This window comes from Halichoerus grypus, chromosome X (assembly GCF_964656455.1).
Source record: "Halichoerus grypus chromosome X, mHalGry1.hap1.1, whole genome shotgun sequence".
NCBI classification, from domain to species: domain Eukaryota; kingdom Metazoa; phylum Chordata; class Mammalia; order Carnivora; family Phocidae; genus Halichoerus; species Halichoerus grypus.
Genome location: NC_135727.1, coordinates 58,413,371 through 58,437,200, shown reverse-complemented (window position 1 = coordinate 58,437,200; position 23,830 = coordinate 58,413,371).

Sequence of the window (23,830 nt, the reverse complement as noted above, 5' to 3'; positions counted from 1 at the left end):
TTTATACCAAGTACTATCATTTTGGCATTATTGAATTGAAATATCCATTGTTTAACATGAACATATTTCCATATCTTCTTACCCTCATACCCTGCCATAGCCTATTGTTAGCCATTTTTTCATTAAAAAATTATGGTAAAATATACATTACATAAAATTTACTATCTTGACCATTTTTAAAGTGTACAGTTCAATGGTATGTACATTCATATTGTTGTACAACCAGTCTCCAGAACTCTTTTCATCTTGTGAAACAAACTTTATACCCATTAAACAATAACCTCCCATTTCCCTCTTTACTCAGTCCCTGGCAACCACCATTCTACTTCCTTTCTCTACGATTTTTTTAAGTTTTTATTTACATTCCAGTTGGTTAACATATGGTGTAATATTAGTTTGAGGTGTACAATTTAGTGATTCAACATTTCCATACAACACCTGGTGCTCATCAAGAGTGCACTCCTTAATCCCCATCACCTATTGAACCCACTTCCTGCTTATAGCTCTCAGTTTGTTCTCTATAGTTAAGAGTCTGTTTCTTGGTTTGCCTCTCTCTCTTTTTTTCCCCTATGCTGGTTTGTTTCCTTCTCTATGATTTGACTAAGCATCTCATATAAGTATTTACTTCATATACAGTATTTGTGTATTTGTGCCTGCCTTCTTTCAATCAGCATAATGTCCTTGTATTCATCCATGTTGTTGCATATGTCAGAATTTCCTTCCTTTTTAAGGATAAATAATATTCTTTTATATGGATATACTAGATTTGCTTAATCATTCATCTGTCCATGGATAGATGGTGTTATGTAGCTGTCATTTTTTGTCTACTGTGAATAATGCCACTAAGAATATGAGTGTGTAAATATCTCTTTGAGATCCTGCTTTTATTTTGGGGATATACAATCAAAGAATAATTGATTATAAGATAATTATATTTTTTATTTTTTGAGGATTTGCCATACTGTTTTCTATAATGGCTATGCCATTTTACATTCCCACTAACTTATTTTTTGTGTTTTTGATAGTAGTCATCTTAATGGATACTTCTTACGCAATTTTACACCCAGTATTTCATCTATTAGGACAAGAACTGTCTACAGAACTCTTTAGAGGAAGTGAACTGAGAATCTGCTGAATTTTTACATGAGTCAAATATATCACCAGTATATGGTGGAATTTTTTTAAAGATTTTACTTATTTTGAGAGAGAGGGAGTGTGTGGGTGTGGGTGTGGGGAGGGGCAGAGGCAGAGGGAGAGAGAGAATCTCAAGCAGACCCCATGCTGAGTGCAGAGCCCAATGCAGGGCTTGATCCCACAACCCTGAGATCATGACCTGAGGAGAAATTGAGTCAGGGACTGAACTGACTGAGCCACCCAGGCACCCCTATGGTGGAATATTTTTAACTCAGTTTTCAATATTGCTATAATAAATTCTATGAAAATTGGGAAGAGGATCCCTGTTACTAATAGATATAGTATTTGAAGAAAAAAGTATTATCAGAAATATTTCTTCACTGCAGAATCATATAAACTTTTCCTTTCTACAATCTTATTTTATTAGGAATTGGAAAATAATTGAGTCTATTTAATACGTTTACAGGTTTTTGGAGGCCTGTTTTCCAGTCACCTCCACTTAGCCAAAGAAAGGAAACTGAAGAACAAAAAACTGTACAACAAATTGATAACAGAGGTGAGTATATTTGATAGAAATTGTCTAAGGATTTTATATATTTTCTGTCAATATTTGGAAAAATTTAAGCCAGAATTTATTGTATCAGAGATTCCCAAGGCAATATCAAGGTACAATCATTCTCTAGGAGGATTCACTGGATTCAGCATACAGTAGTACTCAAGGTTAAAATTTACTACAGCAAAAGATCACATAATAAAATAAAATTAGTAATGAGAAAAGACACAGAGTGAAAACTAGCAGAAACTAGGTACAAGGTTTCCAGTGTCCACTCCCGGTGGAGTCACGCAAGATTCATTTAATTTATCCACCAAGTTATGACAACAGGTGTGAAATGTTCCCTACCAGGAAGCTCATTCAATTGTCAGTATCCAGAGCATTTTTTTAAAAAACACCTTTACTGAGATGATACATTCATTCAACTATGTAATTCAGTGGTTTTAAGTATACTCACAGATATGTGCAATCATCACAACAATCCCTTTTGGAAAAATTTTATCACCATAAAAGATAAGCCTGTACCCTCCAGTTCTCATCTACCTACCCTTCCTATTTCCGCTAGCCCTAAGGAACCAGTAACATGCTTTCTGTCTCTATAGATATCCCTATCCTGGGCCTTTTATATGAGTGGAATAATATAATACATGGCCCTTTGTAACTGGATTCATTCAGTTAGTATAATGCTTTCAAGATTAATCCATAATGTAGCATGTTTTCATTTCTCTTAAATATATGCATAGGAGAGGAATTGCTGAGTCACATGGTTACTACGTTTAATTGCTTGAAGAACTGCCAGGTTGTTTTCCAAACTTACAACATAAATTTACACTTCCACCATCATTGTATGAGGATTCCTCTTTCTCCACATCCTTGTAAACATATTTCATTAACTGACTATTTTTAAAGCAATTATTTATTTATTTATTTAGAGCATGCGTGAATGGGGGAGGGGCAGAGGGAGAGAGAGCAGGCTCCGTGCACAGTGCAGAGCCCGAGAGAGGGCTTGCTCTCATGACACTGAGATCATGACCTGAGATGAAATCAAGAGTCAGACGCTTAACCAACTGAGCCACCCGGGTGCCATATTGACTTTTTTTATTTTAGCAATCCTAGTGGGTATGAAATATTATTTCACTGATTATTTGGTTTATATTTCCCTAATGACTAATAATGTTGAACATATTTTTATGTGCTTTTTGACCATTGTATATCTTCCTTGGATAAATGTCTATTCAGTTTCTCCTTTATATATTATTTTAATTTAATTTTATGTTATTATGCTACGTTAGTGGCCATACAATACATCATTAGCTTTTGATGGAGTGATCTACGATTCATTGTTTTTGTATAACACATAGTGCTCCATGCAGTATGTGCCCTCCTTAATACCCATCACTGGGATAATCAATCACCCCACCCTCTCCCCTCTAAAACCCTCAGTTTGTTTCTCACAGTCCATAGTCTGTCATGGTTCATCTCCCCCTCTGATTTCACCCCCTTCATTTTTCCCTCCCTTCTCCTAATGTCCTCCATGCTATTCCTTATGTTCCACAAATAAGGGAAACCATATGATAATTGACTTTCTCTGCTTAACAGATTTCACTTAGCATAATCTCCTCCAGTCCCATCCATGTTGATGTAAAAGTTGGGTATTCATCTTTTCTGATGGTGGTGTCATATCCCTTTGTATATATGGACCACATCTTCTTTGACCATTCATCTGTTGAAGGGCATCTCAGCTCCTTCCACAGTTTGGCTATGGCGGACATTGCTGCTAGGAACATTGGGATGCATACGGCCCGTTTTTTCACTACATCTGTGTCTTTGGGGTAAATGCCCAGGAGTGCAATTGCTGGGTCATAGCACAGCTCAATTTTTAATTTTTTGAGGGACCTCCACACTGTTTTCCAAAGTGGCTGTACCAACTTGCATTCCCACCAAATGTGTCAGAGGGTTCCTTTTTCTCCACAACCTCTCCAACATTTGTTGTTTCTTACCTTGTCAATTTTTGCCATTCTAACTGGTGTAAGGTGGAATCTCAATGTGGTTTTGATTTGAAATTCCCTGATGGCTAATGATGATGAACATTTTCTCATGTGTCTGTTAGCCATTTGTATGTCTTCTTTGGAGAAGTGTCTGTTCATGTCTTCTGCCCATTTTTTGACTTGATTGTTTTTGGGGTGTTGACTATGAGAAGCTCTTTATAGATCTTGCATATCAGCCCTTTGTCTGTAGTGTCATTTGCAAATATCTTCTCCCATTCTGTGGGTTGCCTCTTTGTTTTGTTGACTGTTTCCTTTGCTGTACAGAAACTTTTTATCTTGATGAAGTCCCAAAAGTTCATTTTTGCTTTTGTTTCCCTTGCCTTTGGAGATGAATCTTGAAAGAAGTCGCTGTGGCCAATGTCGAAGAGGTTACTGTCTATGTTCTCCTCTAGGATTTTGATGGATTTCTGTCTCACATAGAGGTCTTTCATCCATTTTGAGTTTATCTTTGTGTATGGTGTTAGAGAATGGTCGAGTTTCATTCTTCTGTATATAGCTGTCCAATTTTCCCAGCACCATTTATTGAAGAGACTGTCTTTTTTCCATTGTATATTTTTTCCTGTTTTGTGGAAGATTATTTGACCATAGAGTTGAGGGTCCATTTCTGGGCTCTCTATTCTGTTCCCTTCGTCTATATGTCTGTTTTTGTGCCAGTACCATGCCATCTTGGCGATCACTGCTTTGTAATATAGCTTTAAATTGGGCAACGTGTTGCCTCCAGCTTTGTTTTTCTTTTTCAACATTTCCTTGGTGATTCGGGGTCTTTTCTGATTCCATACAAATTTTAGGACTGTTTGTTCCAGCACTTTGAAAAATGTCATTGGAATTTTGATCCAGATGGAATTGAAAGTATAGATTGCTCTGGGTAGCATAGACATTTTAACAATGTTTATTCTTCCGATCCATGAACATGGAATGGTTTCCATCTTTCTGTGTCTTCTTCAATTTCTTTCATGAGTGTTCTGTGGTTTCTAGAGTACAGATGCTTTACCTATTTGGTTAGGTTTAATCCAAGGTATCTTATGGTTTTAGGTGCTATTGTAAATGGAATCGTTTCTCTAATTTCTGTTTCAACAATTGCATTGTTAGTGTGTAAGAAAACAACTGATTTCTGTGCATTGATTTTGTATCCTGCCACATTACTGAATTGCTGGATGAGTTCTAGTAATTTGGGGGTGGAGTTTTTTGGGTTTTCCACATAAAGTGTCGTGTCATCTGCGAAAAGAGAGAGTTTGACTTCTTCTTTGCCAATTTAAATACCTTTTATTTCTTTTTGTTGTCTGATTGCTGTTGCTAGGACTTCTAGTACTATGTTGAACAATAGTGGTGAGAGTGGGCATCCTTGTCATGTTCCTGATCTTAAGGGAAATGCTCTCAGCTTTTCCCTATTGAGGATGATATTTGTTGTGTGTTTTTCATAGATGGATTTTATGAACTTGAGGAATGTTCCCTCTATCCCTATACTCTGAAGAGTTTTAATCCGGAAATGATGCTGTATTTTGTCAAATGCTTTTTCTGCATCAATTGAGAGGACCATATGGTTCTTCTCTCTTCTCTTATTAATGTGTTCTATCACATTGATTTGTGAATGTTGAACCTCCCTTGCATCCTGGGGATAAATCCCACATGGTTGTGGTGGATGATCCTTTTAATGTATTGTTGGATCCTATTAGCTAGGATTTTGTTGAGGATTTTGGAATCCATATTCATCAGGGATATCGGGCTGAAATTCTCCTTTTTGATGGGGTCTTTGCCTGGTTTGGGGATTAAGATAATGCTGGCCTCATAGAGTGAGTCTGGAAGCTTTTCTTCTGTTTCTATTTTTTGAAACAGCTTCAGGAAAATAGGTATTATTTCTTCCTTGAATGTTGGTAGAATTCCCCAGGGAATCCATCAGGCCCTAGACTCTTGTTTTTTGGGAGGTTTTTGGTCACTGCTTCAATCTCATTACTTATTGGCCTATTCAGGTTGTCAGTCTCTTCCTGTTTCATTCTTGGGAGTTTATGGCTTTTCAGGAAGGCTCCCATTTCATCCAGGTTGCTCAGTTTATTGGCATATAGTTGTTGATAATAATTTCTAGTAATTGTTTCTATTTCCTTGATGTTGGTCATGATCTCTCCCCTTTCATCCATAATTTTATTAATTTGGGTCCTTTCCCTTTCCTTTTGGATAAGTCTGGCCAGTGGTTTTTCGATCTTATTAATTCTTTCAAAGAACTAGCTTCTAGTGTTGTTGATCTGATCTACTGTGTTTCTGGTTTCTAATTCATTGACCTCTGCTCTAATCTTAGTTATTTCTCTTCTAATGTGTGGCTTCGGCATTGTTTGTTGCTTTTTCTCTAGTTCTTTAAGGTGTAACGTTAGTTGGTGAATTCGGGATTTTTCTATTTTTTTGAGTGAGGCTTGGATGGCTATGTATTTCTCCCTTAGGACTGCCTTTGCAGTATCCCATAGGTTTTGGACCCATGTGTGTTCGTTCTCATTGGTTTCCATGAATTGTTTAAGTTCTTCTTTGATTTCCTGGTCGACCCAAACATTCTTGAGCAGAGTGGTCTTTAGCTTCCAAGTGTTTGAATTTCTGCCAAATTTTTTCTTGTGATTGAATTCCAGTTTTAAAGCATTATGGTCTGAGAATATGCAGGGAATAATCTCAGTCTTTTGGTATCAGTTCAGACCTGATTTGTGACCAAGTATGTGGTCTGTTCTGGAGAAAGTTCCATGTGCACTCGAGAAGAATAAGTATTCTGTTGTTTTAGGGTGGAATGTCCTGTATATATCTATGAGGTCCATCTAGTCGAGTGTGTCATTCAAAGCTCTTGTTTCTTTGTTGATTTTCTGCTTAGATGATCTGTCTATTGCTGAGAGTGGAGTATTGAGGTCTCCTGCAATTAATGTATTATTATCAATATGACTCTTTATTTTGGTTAACAGTTTGCTTATGTAGATGGCTGCTCACATGTTGGGGCATAGATATTTATAATTGTTAGATCTTCTTTTTGGATAGACACTTTAAGAATGATATAGTGTCCTTCTGTGTCTCTAACTACAGTGTTTAGCTTAAAATCTAATTTGTCTGATATAAGAATTGCTACCACAGCTTTGTTTTGAGGTCCGTTGGCATGGAAGATGGATCTCCATCCCTTCACTTTCAGTCTGGATATATCTTTAGGTTCACAATGAGTCTCTTGTAGACAGCATATGGATGGTTCCTGTCTTTTTATCCAGTCTGCAACGTTTTATGGGAGCATTTAGGCTGTTCATGTGAGTTATTTTTGAAAGATACGGATTTATTGTTATGTTTCCTGTGAAGTCCTTGTGTCTATAGATTGTCCCTGTAAATTTCTTTTCTACATCACTCTTGGGGTCTTTCTTCTTTTATAGAACTCCCCTTAATATTTCTTTCAGGGCCAGCTTAGTGGTCACATATCCTTTCAGTTTCTGCCAGTCTTGGAAGCTCTGCATCTCTCCATCCATTCTAAATGACAGGCTTGCTGAAAAAAGTATTCCTGGCTGCATGTTCTTCTCATTTAGTACCCTGAATATATCTTGCTAGCCCTTTCTGGCTTGCCAGGTCTCTGTGGATAGGTCTGACATTATTCTGATGTTCCTCCCTCTGTATGTAGGGAATCTCTTCCCTTAACTGCCCTGAAGATGGTTTCCTTGGTTCTAAGATTTGTGAGTTTTACTATTACATGCTGGGGCATTGGCCTGTTTTCCTTGATTTTGGGAGGGGTCCTCTCTGCCTCTAGGACACAAATGTTTGTTTCATTCCCCAGATTAGGGAAGTTCTCAGCTACGATTTGCTCAAATATATCTTCTAGTCCTCTTTCTCTCCAGCCCCTCAGGGATCCCAATAATTCTGACATTGGAACGTTTCATGGTGTCACTTATTTCTCTGATTCTATTTTCATGGATTCTGAGTTGTTTTCCCCTGGCCTCCTCTTTTCCCTTTTTACCTATTAATTGGTCTTCTAGGTCACTAATTTGTTCTTCTGCCTCACTTTCCCTAGCTGTTAGATTATCTAGATTAAATTGGATCTCATTGATAGCATTTTTAAGTTCTGCCAATTCAGCTTTCATTTCTGCCTTTAGAGACTCTATGTTGCCATTAATCGATTTCTCCATTCTATCTATTGTTTTCACAATTGCTACCCTGAATTCCATTTCCGACATCTTGGTTATATCTGTATCCATTTGTAAATCTGTGGCATAAGTCACAGTCTGACTCTTTCCTATTTTGGGGGTTCCTCTTCCTAGTCATTCTGTTGAGGGGTGGTTGAGGGAATGTACAGCGTCCAAATTATTGACCACAACCCAAGCAAGATGCACCTGTTTTATAGGGACCTTAGAGTTGCCAGCCTATTGTTCTCCCAGCCTGTCTTCTGGGGGAGAGGCCTGCCTCACTGTTACTCAGGCAACCCTGTTTGGGCAGAGTTGCCTGCCTCTGTGGGGGGGAATGGGCGCAGGGAAAACCGGTTTTTTGAGGCTTTTTTTCTCTGGCAGCTTTCCCTGGCAGCTCTCCACGTCTCTCTTCCGAGAGTCAGAACAGAAGAGATCATCACCATTCCTCTGCCTCAGAGCGAGAGATTTCAGTCTGTTCTTCAGTGAGCTCTCCAGGCCACACTCTCTCTGTTTCTGTCTATGCTGCTAAAAAGTGCAGCATCCTGGGTTGTGCACTCCTTAGCAACGCTCCCAGTCCTTGCCTCCAAGTCAGGGTACATGTCTGCTGTTTGTGCTTGTAAGACCACCAACAGCCCCCTGTCCACATGCCTGGCCCCGCTGCTCCAGGTTTCAGTCCAGGGAGCTGCCCTAATGTCATTTCCCCACCGTTACCAGTCTGTGAGTCTGTGCCCTGTCCCCAGTGCAGGAGGGTATCACTCACCGACCGTGCAGGATCCCGACGGCTCAGCTCCCTTCCCCTTCCCTTCATCTTCGGATATGTGCCCGCTGAATCACGGCTCCCCGCTTCACACCTCAAAGCCAGCCACCTGCAATATTCTGTTTGTAGAGATCCAGATCTATCTTCTTACATCTCAGGCTGATTTCATGGGTGTTCAGAGTGGTCTGGTAGATATCCAGCTCAATTCTGGGGACAGTTTGGAATAGGGTTCCTTACTCCTCTGCCATCTTTTCCTCCCGTCTTTCCTTTATATTCTTATATTTTTATTGATTTTTGTTATTGAGTTATAGGAGTTCTTTATATATGCTGAATACATGTTTTTTTAATGGATATATAATTTGCAAATAGGTTGTACCATTACGGATTGTCTTTTTATTTATTTTTTGATGGTGTTCTTTGCAATACAAAACTTCTAAATTTTAATGTAAACCAAATTATCCATTGTTTTCCTTTTCTTGTTCATAATTTGGGTGTCATATCTAAGAATCATTTGCTCAATCCACAATTGTGAAGATTTATAGCTATATTACTTTCTAATAAGTTTATAGTTTTAGTTCTTACATTTAGGTGTTTGATGCATTTTAAGTTAGCTTTTTCTGTATGGTGTGATGTGAGGGAACAATTCATTCTTCTGCATGTGATTGTCCATTTGACTCAATACCACGTGTTGAAGAGACTATTTTTCCCCATGGAATCATACTGGCTCCTAGTCAAAAATCAGTTGATCAGAGATCCATGGTTTTATTTCTGGATCTCAATTTTATTCCATTGATCTATAGGCCTATCTTTGTGCAATTACCATTGCTTTATAGTATGTTTTGAAATCTGGAACTATATGTACTCCTACTTTGTTCTTTTTTAGGACTGTTTTGGCTATTTTAGGTCCACTACAATTACATATAAGTTTTTGGATCAGCTTGTTGATTCATTAAAAGAAGTCAACTGAGATTCTGATAGAGATTGTGTTGATCTGTAGGTTAATTTGTGAAGTATTGCCATTCAACAATATTAAGTCTTCTGATCCATAAACATGGAATGTTTTTCATTAATTTAGATCTTTGAAAATTTCTTTCAAAAATGTTTTATACTGGGGCACCTGGGTGGCTCAGTTGGTTAAGCGACTGCCTTCAGCTCAGGTCATGATCCTGGAGTCCCAGGATCGAGTCCCGCATCGGGCTCCCTGCTCAGCAGGGAGTCTGCTTCTCCCTCTGACCCTCCCCCGTCTCATGCTCTCTCTCTATCTCATTCTCTCTCTCAAATAAATAAATAAAATCTTTAAAAAAAAAAGTTTTATACTTTTTTAAATTATGATTTTTGAACATATTTTATTAAATTTATTGCAAAGTTTTCTTTTTACTGCTATTGTAAATGGAATTTTTTATTTTATTCAAGTATTCTTCATTGCAAGTATATAGAAATAAAATTGATTTTTTTCAAGTTTTTATTTAAATTCCAGTTAGTTAAAATAGAGTGTAATATTACTTTCAGGTATAGAATTTAGTGATCCATCACTTACATACAACGCCCTGTGTTCATCACCAGTGCCCTCCTTAATAGCATCAACCATTTAATTTTCCCCTCACCCCCACCTCCCGTCCAGTAATGCTCAGTTTATTCTTCTTAGGTAAGACTGTTTTCTGGTTTGCCTTCTTTTGTTTTGGTATGTTCATCTGTTTTGTTTCTTAAATTCCATATGTCAGTGAAATCACATGGCATTTGCCTTTCTTTGACTGACTTATTTCACTTAGCATTATACTCTCTAGTTCCATCCATGTCATTGAAAATGGCAAGATTTCATTCACTTTTATGGCTGAGTAATATTCCATAGTGTGTGTGTGTGTGTGTGTGTGTGTGTATGTGTGTGTGTATATATATATATATATATATATATACCACATCTTCCATATCCATTCATCAGTTGATGGACCTTACGGCTCTTTCCATAATTTGGCTATATAATGCTGCTATAAATATCAGGGTGAATGTGCCCCTTCGAATTAGTATTTTCATATCCTTTGGTTAATTTCCTAGTGCAATTGCTGGATCATAGGGTAGTTCTACTTTTTTTTTTTTTAATTTTATTTATTTATTTGACAGAGAGAGAGAGCACAAGTAGGCAGAGTGGCAGGCAGAGGGAGAGGGAGAAGCAGGCTCCCCGCTGAGCAGGGAGTCGGACGCGGGGCTCGATCCCAGGACCCCAGGATCATGACCTGAGCCGAAGGCAGCCGCTTAACGACTGAGCCACCCAGGCGCCCCTACTTTTTTTTTTTTTTTTATTAACATATAATGTATTATTTGTTTCAGGGGTATAGGTCTGTGATTCTTCAGTCTTACACAATTCACAGAGCTCATCATAGCACATACCCTCCCCAATGTCCATCACCCAGCCACCCCATCCTTCCCACTGCCACTCCACTCCAGCAACCCTCACTTTGTTCCCTGAGATTAAGACTCTCTTATGGATAGTTTCTCTCTGGTTTCATCTTTTTGAGGAAACTCCATACTGTTTTCCAGAATGGCTGCACCAGTTTGCATTCCCACAGTGTAAGAGGGCCCCTTTCTCCACATCCTCACCAACACCTGTTGTTTCCTGCGTTGTTAATTTTAGCCATCATGACAGGTGTGAAGTGATATGTCATTATAGTTTTGACTTGTATTTCCCTCATGATGAGTGATGTTGAGCATCTTTTCATGTGTATGTTAGCCATCTGTATGTCATCTTTGGAGAAATGTCTGTTCATGTCTTCTGCCCATTTTTCAACTGGATTATTTGATTTTTCGTTTGTTGAGTTTTAGAAATTCTTTATATATTTTGGATACTAACCCTTCATTGGGTATATCATTTGCAAATATCTTCTCCTATTCAGTAGGTTGCCTTTTAGTTTTGTTGATTGTTTCCTGCCTGTATAAAAGCTCTTTATTTTGATGAAGTCCCAATAGTTTATTTTTGCTTTTGTTTCCCTTGCCTCAGAAGACATAGCTAGAAATAAAGTTGCTACAGCTAATGTCAAAGAGGTTACTACCTGTGTTCTCCTCTAGAATTTTCATAGTTTCCTTTCTCACATTTAGGTCTTTCATCCATTTTGATTTTATTTTTGTGTATAGTGTAAAAAAAGTGGTCCAGTTTCAATCTTTTGCATATTGCTGTCCAGTTTTCCCAATACCATCTGTTGAAGAGACTGTCTTTTTTCCATTGGATATTCTTTCCTGCTTTCTTGAAGATTAATTGACCATATAGACGTGGGTTCATTTCTGGGTTTTCTATTATTTTTCATTGAACTATGTGTCTGTTTTTGTGCCAGTACTATACTGTCCTGATCACTACAGCTTTGTAGTCCGGAATTATGATGCCTCCAGCTTTGCTTTGCTTTTTCAAGATTGCTTTGGCTATTTGGCGTCTTTTGTGGTTCCATATAAACTTTAGGATTGTTTGTTCTAGCTCTGTTTGTATTTTGATAGGGTTGCATTAAATGTATAGATTGCTTTAGGTAATATGGACATTTTAACAATATTTCTTTTTCCAATCCATGAGTGTGGAATTTTTTCCATATGATTTCACTCACATGTGGAATTTAAGAAACAAATGAGCAAAGGGAAAAAGAGAGAGAGAGAACATATATACAAATATTTGAGACCATGGTATATTATTCCCTGCATTTGAGAACACCTTTTCTAAATCTTAAGGGAAATCTTCATAGTTATCACTCAGTCAGAATTTTGTGTTTAACTCCTATATGCCTAAGGACCATTCTGGGTTTTTGGTTTATTTGGGTTTGTGTATGTGTGTATATGTAAAAATATACATGTAAATGGTTTTCTTTTCTTCCTTCCTTCCTTCTTCCCTTCCTTCCTTCCTTCCTTCCTATCTATCTTTGTTTAACATTCACCAAAACAAAACAGCATTAAGCCCATGTTTCTGGGATAGTATCATTTTCAGCAACATAAGAAATAAATCATGGAAAGTTAAATTGTAATTTTTCCTGAAGCTTTAGCCTTTCAAGTTTTGTAACTAATTGAACAATTTAAATATAATGTAAACAATTTAAATTGGACAATTTAAAAACAGCCATACCAGAATCCATAGCCATATCTACAGTCATATAAATGCAAGTTTATTTGCAAGATCCCTGAAAGGAAAATTTTATCACTACCAACCACCTCCCCACCTAAATAAGAAAACAAAACAAGTTCTGGTGTGTTTTAAGTAGGTGACCAGAACTTAGTTAAATGGACATTTAAAGGTTCATTCTAGTAAACCATTCCTTTTCAAGAAGTTGAAATTCCTGTGCTACATTGACTAATAAAAGGTCATGATTCATGGAATGTCTAAGACTTCATTCATGGAAACCTAATCATAATCAGATGGTTAGAGATGTTGGCAACTTAAGACCTGCTAGGATAAGTGAGTGAATCTGTAATCTAAATTCTTGAACTACATGTTTCATCTTTACCCCAACTCATACCTCACATGTAAACTCAATCTCAGTATTTAAGTTACTGGTTCAGCAGAAACCAGGAAAAATAAATTTGTAGTATTCAGAATGTTATCCAACTGTATATTGTTACTTTATTGTAACTACTGGTAAACAGTGGTCAATAGTTTTTTAGTCCTTTAAAAAAATAAAATAATGTAATGAAAACAGTGTTATATATAACTAATGAATCACTGAACTCTACCTCTGAAACTAATAATACACTCTATGTTAATTTTGAATTTAAATTTAAAAATCAAATTAAAAAATAAATAAAATAACATAACATTAAAAAGTTGTCTCATTTCATGTGAATATCAAGACTTTTTCTCAAAGTTAATGACATCAGTATCATTACATATCATTCAAGCTATTAGCAATTATTATTACTGAAATGGTCACTGTAAGAATTTGTACTTGTCATAATTTTGCTGTGTTTATACTTTATTTTCATAACTATTTCCTTAAATTATATTTAAATAAATATCACTTTATTTAATGTTTTTAGTAACAACATTTAGGATAAATCAGCTTTCTTTTCTTTTTTTAAATTTCTTTTTATTAACATATAATGTATTATTTGTTTCAGGGGTACAGGTCTCTGATTCATCAGTCTTACACAATTCACAGTGCTCACCATAGTACATACCCTCCCCAATGTCCATCACCCAGCCACCGATCCCTCCCAACACCCTCCACTCCAGCAACCCTCAGTTTGTTTCCTGAGATTAAGAGTCTCTTATGGTTTGTCGCCCTCTGTGGTTTCGTCTTGTTTCATTGTTCCCTCCCTTCCCCTATCATCCTCTGTCTTGTTTCTCAAATTCCTCATATCAGTGAGATCATATGATATTGTCTTTCTATGACTGACTTATTTTGCTTAGCATAATACTCTCTAGTTCCATTCACATTGTTGCAAATGGCAAGATTTCACTTTTTGATGGCTGCATAATATTCCATTGTATATATATACCACCTCTTCTTTATCCATTCATCTGTCGATGGACATCTAGGCTCTTTCCATAGTTTGGCTAATGTGGACATTGATGCTATAAACATTGGGGTACATGTGCCCCTTCAGATCATTACATTTGTATCTTTGGGGTAAATACCAAGTAGTGCAATTGCTGGGTCATAAGGTAGCTATATTTTCAACTTTTTGAGGAACCTCCATACTGTTTTCCAGAGTGGCTGCACTAGCTTGCATTCCCACCAACAGTGTAGGAGGGTTCCCCTTTCTCCGCATCCCCGCCAACATCTATCATTTCCTGACTTGTTAATTTTAGCCATTCTAACTGGTGTGAGGTGGTATCTCATTGAGGTTTTGATTTGGATTTCCCTGATGCCAAGGGATGTTGAACACTTTTTCATGTGTCTATTGTCCATTTGGATGTCTTCTTTGCAGAAATGTCTGTTCATGTCTTCTGCCCATTTCTTGATTGGATCATTTGTTCTTTGGGTGTTGAGTTTGGTAACTTCTTTATAGATTTTGGATACTAGCCCTTGATCTGATATGTCATTTGCAAATATCTTCTCCCATTCTGTCAGTTGTCTTTCGGCATTGTTGACTGTTTCCTTTGCTGTGCAAAAGCTTTTTATCTTGATGAAGTCCCAATAGTTCACTTTTGCCCTTGCTTCCCTTGCCTTTGGTGATGTTTCTAGGAAGAAGTTGCTGCAGCTAAGGCTGAAGAGGTTGCTGCCTGTGTTCACCTCAAGGATTTTGATGGATTCCTATCTCACATTTAGGTCTTTCATCCATTTTGAGTCTATTTTTGTGTGTGGTGTAAGGAAATGGTCCAGTTTCATTCTTCTGCATGTGGCTGTCCAATTTCCCCAACGCCATTTGTTGAAGAGACTGACTTTTTGCCGTTGGACATTCTTACCTGCTTTGTCGAAGATTAGTTGACCATAGAGTTGAGGGTCCATTTCTGGGCTCTCTCTTCTGTTCCATTGATCTATGTGTCTGTTTTTGTGCCAATACCATACTGTCTTGATGATGACAGCTTTGTAATAGAGCTGGAAGTCTGGAATTGTGATGCCACCAGCTTTGCTTTTCTTTTTCAACATTCCTCTGGCTATTCGGGGTCTTTTCTGGTTCCGTACAAATTTTAGGATTATTTGTTCCATTTCTTTGAAAAAAGTTGATGGTATTTTGATAGGGATTGCATTAAATGTGTAGCTTGCTCTAGGTAGCATTGACATCGTCACAATGTTTGTTCTTCCAATCCATGAGCATGGAACGTTTTTCCATTTCTTTGTGTCTTTCTCAATGATATTCGCTGTAGGTTTTTCATAGATGGCTTATATGATATTGAGGTATGTACCCTCTATCCCTACACTCTGAAGAGTTTTAATCAAGAAAGGATGCTGTACTTTGTCACATGCTTTTTCTGCATCTATTGAGAGGATCATAGCGTTCTTGTTCTTTCTTTTATTAATGTATTGTATCACATTGACTGATTTGCGGATGTTGAACCAACCTTGCAGCCCAGGAATAAGACCCACTTGGTTGTGGTGAATAGTCCTTTTAATGTACTGTTGGATCTTATTGGCTAGTATTTTGGTGAGAATTTTTGCATCCATGTTCCTCAGGGATATTGGTCTGTAGTTCTCCTTCTTGATTGGATCTTTGTCTGGCTTTGGGATCAAGGTAATGCTGGCCTTATAAAATGAGTTTGGAAGTTTTCCTTCCATTTCTATTTTTTGGCACAATTTCAAAAGAATAGGTGTTAATTCTTCTTTAAATGTTTGGTAGAATTCCACTGGGAAGCCATCTGGCCCTGGGCTGTTGTTTTTTGGGAGACTTTTGATTATTGCTTCAATTTCCTTAGTGGTTATGGGTCTGTTCAGGTTTTCTATTCCTTCCTGGTTCATTTTTGATAGTTTATATGTCTCTAGGAATGCATGCATTTCTTCCAGATTATCTAATTTGCTGGCATATAGTTGCTCATAATATGTTCTTATAATCGTATTTCTTTGGTGTTGGTTGTTATCTCTCCTCTTTCATTCATGATTTTATTTGGGTCCTTTCTCTTCTTTTTGATAAGTCTGGCCAGGGGTTTATCAATCTTATTAATTCTTTCAAAGAACCAGTTCATAGTTTCGTTGATCTGTTCTACTATTTTTTGGTTTCTATTTCATTGGTTTCTGCTCTGATCTTTATTATTTCTCTTCTCCTGCTGGGTTTCAGCTTTATTTGCTGTTCTTTCTCTTGGTCCTTTAGGTGTAGGTTTAGGTTGTGTATTTGAGACCTTTCTTCTTTCTTGAGAAAAGCTTGTATTGCTATACACTTTCCTCTTAGGACCACGTTTGCTGCATCCCAAAGATTTTGAGCAGTTGTGTTTTCATTTTCATTTGTTTCCATGAATTTTTTTTTAATTCTTCTTTAATTTCCTGGTTGACCCATTCATTCTTTAGTAGGATGCTCTTTAGCCTCCATGTATTTGAGTTCTTTCCAACTTTCCTCTTGTGATTGAGCTCTAGTTTCAAAGCACTGTGGTCCAAAAATATGCAGAGAATGATCCCAGTCTTTTGGTACTGGTTGAGACCTGATTTATGACCCAGGATGTGATCTATTCTGGAGAATGTTCCATGTGCACTAGAGAAGAATGTGCATTCTGTTGCTTTGGGATGGAATGTTCTGAATATATCTGTGAAGTCCATTTGGTCCAGTGTGTCATTTAAAGCCTTTATTTCCTTGTTGATCTTTTGCTAGATGATTTGTCCATTTCAGTGAGGGGGTGTTAAAGTCCTCTATTATTATTGTATTATTGTTGATGTGTTACTTTGATTTTGTTATTAATTGGCTTTTATAGTTGGCTGCTCCCATGTTAGGGGCATAGATATTTAAAATTGTTACATCTTCTTTTTGGATAGATCCTTTAAGTATGATGTAGTGTCCTTCCTCATCTCTTATTATAGTCTTTGCTTTAAAATCTAATTCTTCTGATATAAGGATTGCCACCCCAGGTTTCTTCTGATGTCCATTAATGTGGTAAATGGTTTTCTACCCCCTCACTTTCAATCTGGAGGTGTCTTTTTGTCTAAAATGAGTCTCTTGCAGACAGCATATTGAAGAGTCTTGTTTTTTTTATCCAATCTGATACCCTGTGTCTTTTGATTGGGGCATTTAGCCCATTTACACTCAGGGTAACTATTGAAAGATATGAATTTAGTGCCACTGTATTGCTTGTAAGGTGACTGTTACTGTATATTGTCTCTGTTCCTTTCTGGTCTGTGTTACTTCTGGGCTCTCTCTTTGCTTAGAGGACCACTTTCAATATTTCTTGTAGGGCTGGTTTCGTGTTTGCAAATTCTTTTAGATTTTGTTTGTTCTGGAAGGTTTTATCTCTCCTTCTATTTTCAATGACAGCCTAGCTGGATATAGTATTCTTGGCTGCATATTTTTCTCATTTAGTGCTCTGACTATATCATGCCAGTCCTTTCTGGCCTGCCAGGTCTCTGTGGATATGTCTGCTGCCAATCTAATGTTTCTACCATTGAAACTCACAGACCTCTTGTTCCGAGCTTCTTTCAGGATTTTCTCTTTGTCTCTGAGGCTTGTGAGTTTTACTATTAGATGTCGGGGTGTTGACCTATTTTTATTGATTTTGAGAGGGGTTCTCTGTGCCTCCTGGATTTTGGTGCCTGTTTCCTTCCCCAAATTAGGGAAGTTCTCTGCTATAACTTGCTCCAATATGCCTTCTGCCCCTCTCTCTCTTTCTTCTTCTTCTGGGATCCCAATTATTCTAATGTTGTTTCACTTTATGGTATCACTTATCTCTCGAATCCTCCCCTCATGGTCCAGTAGTTGTTTATCTCTCTTTTTCTCAGCTTCTTTTTTCGCTATCATTTGGTCTTCTATATCACTAATTCTGTCTTCTGCCTCATTTATCCTAGCAGTTAGAGCCTCCATTTTTTATTGCACCTCATTAATAGCCTTTTTTATTTCAACTTTGTTAGATTTTAGTTCTTTTATTTCTCCAGAACGGGATTCTCTAATATATTCTGTACTTTTTTCAAGCCCAGCTATTATCTTTTTTTTTTTTAAGGTTTTATTTACTTATTTATTTATTTGACAGAGGGAGACACAGCAAGAGAGGGAACATAAGCAGGGGGAGTGGGAGAGGGAGAAGCAGGCTTCCTGTGGAGCAGGGAGCCCAATGCGGGGCTCGATCCCAGGACCCTGGGATCCTGACCTGAACCAAAAGCAGCTGCTTAACTACTAAGCCCCCCAGTCCCCCCCAGCTATTATCTTTATAATCATTATTCTGAGCTCTAGTTCTGACATCTTACTAATGTCTGTATTGATTAGGTCCCTGGCAATCGGTACTGCCTCTTGTTCTTTTTTCTGAGGTGGGTTTTTCTCTCTTGTCATTTTTTCCAGAGGAGAATTGATGAATGAGAGAACCAAATGCTAAAAAAGTGCTAAAATAGTAACAACAACCCCAGAAAAATATATACTAAACAAATCACAAGAGACCCAAAACCAGGGGGGAAAGAAAGGGAAAAAAAAAAAAAGAATATGATCAGGCTGGTGAATAGAACAGAGCCACACACTAGATTTTGGTTGTATTTTGGTCTGTTAGAAGAACTTGCCTCCCAAAATTTAAAAAAAGAAAAACTTATATATATACAAAAGTAAGGGTAAATATGATGAAGGGATGGACTATGACTGTAAATATATAAAAAAATATATTTTTTAAAAGGAATTGGTAAGAAGTTGGTTGAAAAAAATTTAAAAAAATTAAAAAAAAATTAAAAGAACGTGATCAGGTGGGAGACTAGGACAACGTCATACACTAGATTTAGGGTATATTTTGGTCTGTTAGAAGAAAATGCCTCCCAAAATTTTAAAGAAAGAAAATCTTATATATATACAAAAATAAGGTTAAATACAATGAAGAGATAGAATATGACTGTAAACATGAAAAATTAAAAGAGATTTTAAAAAAGGAATTGATAAGATGTTGGTTGAAAAAGGAAAGAAGAAAAATTCAACTAAATAAATAGAAAAAGAAAAGAATAAAGAAAATTTAAAAAACTAACTTTGAAAGACTAAAGCATCATGGGAAAAAAGCCATGAATTCTATGTGCTGTATTACCCTAGCGCTAGGGTTTTGCCTTTCTCATTGATCGGTAAACTTGGTCTTGCCTGGACGTTCTTGCTGATCTTTTGGGGGAGGGGCCTGTTGCAGTGATTCTCAAATATCTTTGCCTGAGGCGAAATTGCCCTGCCCTTGCCAGGGGCCAGGCTAAGTAATCTGCTTGGGTTTGCTCTTGGTAGCTTTTGTTTCCTGAAGGCTTTCTGTACAGCTTTGGAGGATGAGAATGAAAATGGCAGCTTCCCAATCTCTGGTCCTGGAGGAGCTGAGAGCTCGGTGCCCCACTCCTCCATGAGCCCTCATAGAAAAGCAGTCAATCACTCCTCTCTCCCTGGTCTCTGGCCACACTCCGTGCTCACCCGGCCTATGACCAAGCGTTTCTATCTCTGGCACATGACCCCGTTTGGAGTCTCCAAACCCAGCAGATTCTTGCAGTGTGTTCCTGTGCCGCTCCTCCCGGGGGGAAGGGGAGTATCCCTGGATCTGCTGCTTTTTGGGTCCCTGCTTGAAGAGCAGTGGCCCACCTGTGCCACGGATCATGGTTTACGGCAACCCCAAGCTGAGAGCCCACTCCTTGGCTCCGTCTTTGCAGCTGGCTTCCCTACTCTGATACCTGGGAGCTCTGCCGCCCTCAGGCACCCCAGGTCTTTCTGTGACCCCGAGGGTCCTGAGACCCCACTGTCCCAGTGAGGGTTCCATCCCCCCACTTGGCCACTGGAGCAAAGTTCCTCAGCAGAGCCGACTTCTAAAAGTTCCAATTTTGTGCTCTGCTGCTCTCTCACTTGCCTGTACCCGGCTGACGGAGGCTCCTTCCACCCACCCCCCCCCCCACGCGGTCTATCTTCTCATATTATCACCTCAGATTCATTTCTCCTCACGTCCTACCTTCCAGAAAGTGGTTGCTTTTCTGTTCAGAGAGTTGTTGCTATTCTTTTCTTCAATCTCCTGTTGAGTTTGTAGGTGTTCTGAATGGTTGGATAACTATCTAGCTGAATTCCTGGGACCAGATGAAATTTAGGTCTCCTACTCCTCTGCCATCTTGCTCCTCCTAAATCAGCTTTATTTTCACTATATGCAATAGTGTGGGAAATAAAGGTATTGGACTTCTTGGAATTATAAATGAAATTAGAATTGGTATTATAATTATATAAAAATGCCTAAAATTTAGTCTTTGTAATTGAACAATCTTGTTCTTCCTAATATTCAGAAAATTAGAATTAATGTAATAGTGCAAAATTGGCTGCTAGTCACTAGGTATATAAGATTCACAAGGGTAAAAAAACATAGCACAACAATCTCAACAATATTGTACTCTTCTATCTTGGGAAGGTAAAAATGTCTAACATTTGTAGAGTATCTCATTTAACCCACACAAAAACTTCAAAAGGTAGATATAATTATAATTGTTTTAGAGCTGAAGAAACTATGGCTTGTGAATATTGTATAACTTTCCCAAATCATATCACTAAAACTGACAGAACCAAATTCTCAAACATAGGCTATTGACTGAAAACCAATGCTCTTTCTTACACATACAATATTGACTTCTCTAAATCACATAGAAACCACTGTTCTGTCTGATAATGTCATTAAGATTCTACTTTGTTGTCATTTATTCATTTTATTTCCTCCTCTAAAAGTCACAGAAAGAATAAAAGGCTTTATATTATTTTTTTTCTAATTTTATTTTATTTAAATACAATTAATTAACATATAGTGTATCATTAGTTTCAGAGGTAGAGTTCAGTTATTCATCCATTGCATGTAACACCTAGTGCTCATTAGATCACATGCCCTCCTTAATGCCCATCACTCAGTTACCCCATTCCCCTACCCCCTTCCCCTCCAGAAACCTTCAGTTTTTTTCCTATAATTCAGAGTCTTTTATGGTTTTTCTCCCTCTCTGATTTCTTATTTTCCCTCCATTCCACTATGATCCTCTGTTTTGCTTCATAATTTACACATATGAGTGAAATCATATGATAATTGTCTTTCTCTGATTGACTTCTTTTGCTTACATAATACCCTCCAATTCCATCCATGTCATTGCAAATGGTAAGATTTCATTTTTTTGATGGCTGAGTAATATTCCATTGTATATATATATATATATCACATCTTCTTTATCCATTCCTCTGTCGGTGGATATCAGGGCTCTTTCCATATTTGGCTATTGTTTACATTGCTGCTATAAACATTGGGGTGCAAGTGCCCCTTCAGATCACTATGTTTGTGTCTTTTGGGTAAATACCTAGTAGTGCAATCTGGGTCATAGGATAGCTCTATTTTCAACTTTTTGAGGAATCTCCATACTATTTTCCAGAGTGGCTGTACTAGCTTGCATTCCCACCAACAGTGCAAGAGGGTAGCCCTTTCTCTGCATCCTCACCAACATTTATTGTTTCCTGACTTGTTAATTTTAGCCATTCTGATTGGTATGAGGGGGAATCTCATTGTGGTTTTGATCTGTATTCCCTAATGCCAAATGATGTGGAGCACTTTTTCATGTGTCTGCTGGCCATCTGTATGTCTTCTTTGGAGATATGTCTGTTCATGTCTTCTGCCTGTTTCTTGAGAAGATTATTTGTTTTTTGAAAAACAAACAGGGCGCCTGGGTGGCTCAGTTGGTTAAGCAACTGCCTTCGGCTCAGGTCATGATCCTGGAGTCCCGGGATCGAGTCCCGCATCGGTCTCCCTGCTCGGCAGTGAGTCTGCTTCTCCCTCTGACCCTCCTCCCTCTCATGCTCTCTGTCTCTCATTCTCTCTCTCTCAAATAAATAAATAAAAACTTTAAAAAAAAAAAAAGAAAAGAAAAACAAACAAACAAGGGCACCTGGGTGGCTCAGTTGGTTAAGCGACTGCCTTCGGCTCAGGTCATGATCCTGGAGTCCCTGGATTGAGTCCCGCATCGGGCTCCCTGCTCAGCAGGGAGTCTGCTTCTCCCTCTGACCCTCCCCCCTCTCATGTGCTTGCTCTCTCTCATTCTCTCTCTCTCAAATAAATAAATAAATAATCTTTAAAAAAACAAACAAACAAACAAAGTTAGAAAAACAGCAAAGGCAGCAATAATAATATCAACAAAACAACAATATCTTCCGGAAGTGATTCTGGAGTATGCTATGTACACTCTGCTATTGTGTTTTGGCTGCTCTTTCCCACTGGTCCTTCCTCTACCAAGTTCCTCCTTGCTTGTAGTGGGGAATGTTTGTTCCTTTAAGTAGGTATGCTTTGATTTGTTTTTGAAGTTAAGCCATTAGGTGATGTTTTGGAGTTTTCTTTAATCAGTAGACTTGGTAGATATGGGGGTTTGTGTTGATCTTCTGAGGGAGAGGCCTGCCATGCTGGCTCACAATCTGATTTGCCCTCCTAAAGATGCCCTACCAGGTAATGGGGGTGGGGTTTAGTGTAAGGCACTGGAGCCTCCACTAGAGTGTCTGTGTTTCTTTCAGGAGTTTGACTGTGCTGGTCAGCAGGAGAGGGGAGGGGTGGGTGGGGGAGAAGGTAGAATATGTCATCACTGGGGCGCCTGGGTGGCTCAGTCGTTAAGCGTCTGCCTTCGGCTCAGGTCATGGTCCCAGGGTCCTGGGATCGAGCCCCGCATCGGGCTCCCTGCTCAGTGGGAAGCCTGCTTCTCCCTCTCCCACTCCCCCTGCTTGTGTTCCCTCTCTGGCTGTCTTTCTCTCTGTCAAATAAATAAAAATCTTTAAAAAAAAAAAAAAAAGAATATGTCATCACCTTGTCTTCTTGTCCCTGGGGAGCAAAACTCCAGCAGCTGCTCTTAGGAGGTCCTCTTAGAAAAGCAAGTCATCTCGGGGCGCCTGGGTGGCTCAGTCGTTAAGCAGCTGCCTTCGGCTCAGGTCATGATCCCAGGGTCCTGGGATCGAGCCCCACATCAGACTCCCGGCTCGGCGGGAAGCCTGCTTCTCCCTCTCCCACTCCCCCTGCTTGTGTTCCCTCTCTCGCTGTCTCTCTCTCTGTCAAATAAATAAATAAAAATCTTAAAAAAAAAAAAAAGAAAAGAAAAGAAAAGCAAGTCATCTCATGTGACCCAGGCCCTTGTCAGCTCCCTGCCCTAACCTGTCTGTGTCCAGGTTGTCAGCACACCCAGACCCCCAGATTTCCTGTATTTTATCTCTGGCCAGTGGCTGGGATTCAAAACTCCAAGTTTTAAAGGGCCACATAATGTGAGCACCCACTCCTGTCCCCAGGCAGGGAGGCTTGGGGTATGCCCAGCACCATCCCATTCCTGAAAATCTGTCACAGTGTTTGTGCAGAGGCTAGAGTTTATTGTAACACTGAGGGAAAAGCTGGAGCCAGGTTATCAGCCATCTGCATTTGACTCAGTCCCGTACTCCCCTTTGTCCCAGAAAAGCTATAGCAGAGGCTTGAATCTATTGTGGCAGACAGCAAAAAGCAGTAGTCAGGTTATCCATGATCTGCTCCAGTCTCTATGCTCTGCTCAGTCAGTCCCAGAAAAAACTAGATTATTTCTTTTTTTTTTAAAGATTTTATTTATTTATTTGACAGCGAGAGAGAGAGTACAAGCAGGGGGAGCATCAGGCAAAGGGAAAGGGAGAAGCAGGCTCCCTGCTGAGCAGGGAGCCCAATGTGGGGCTCCATCCC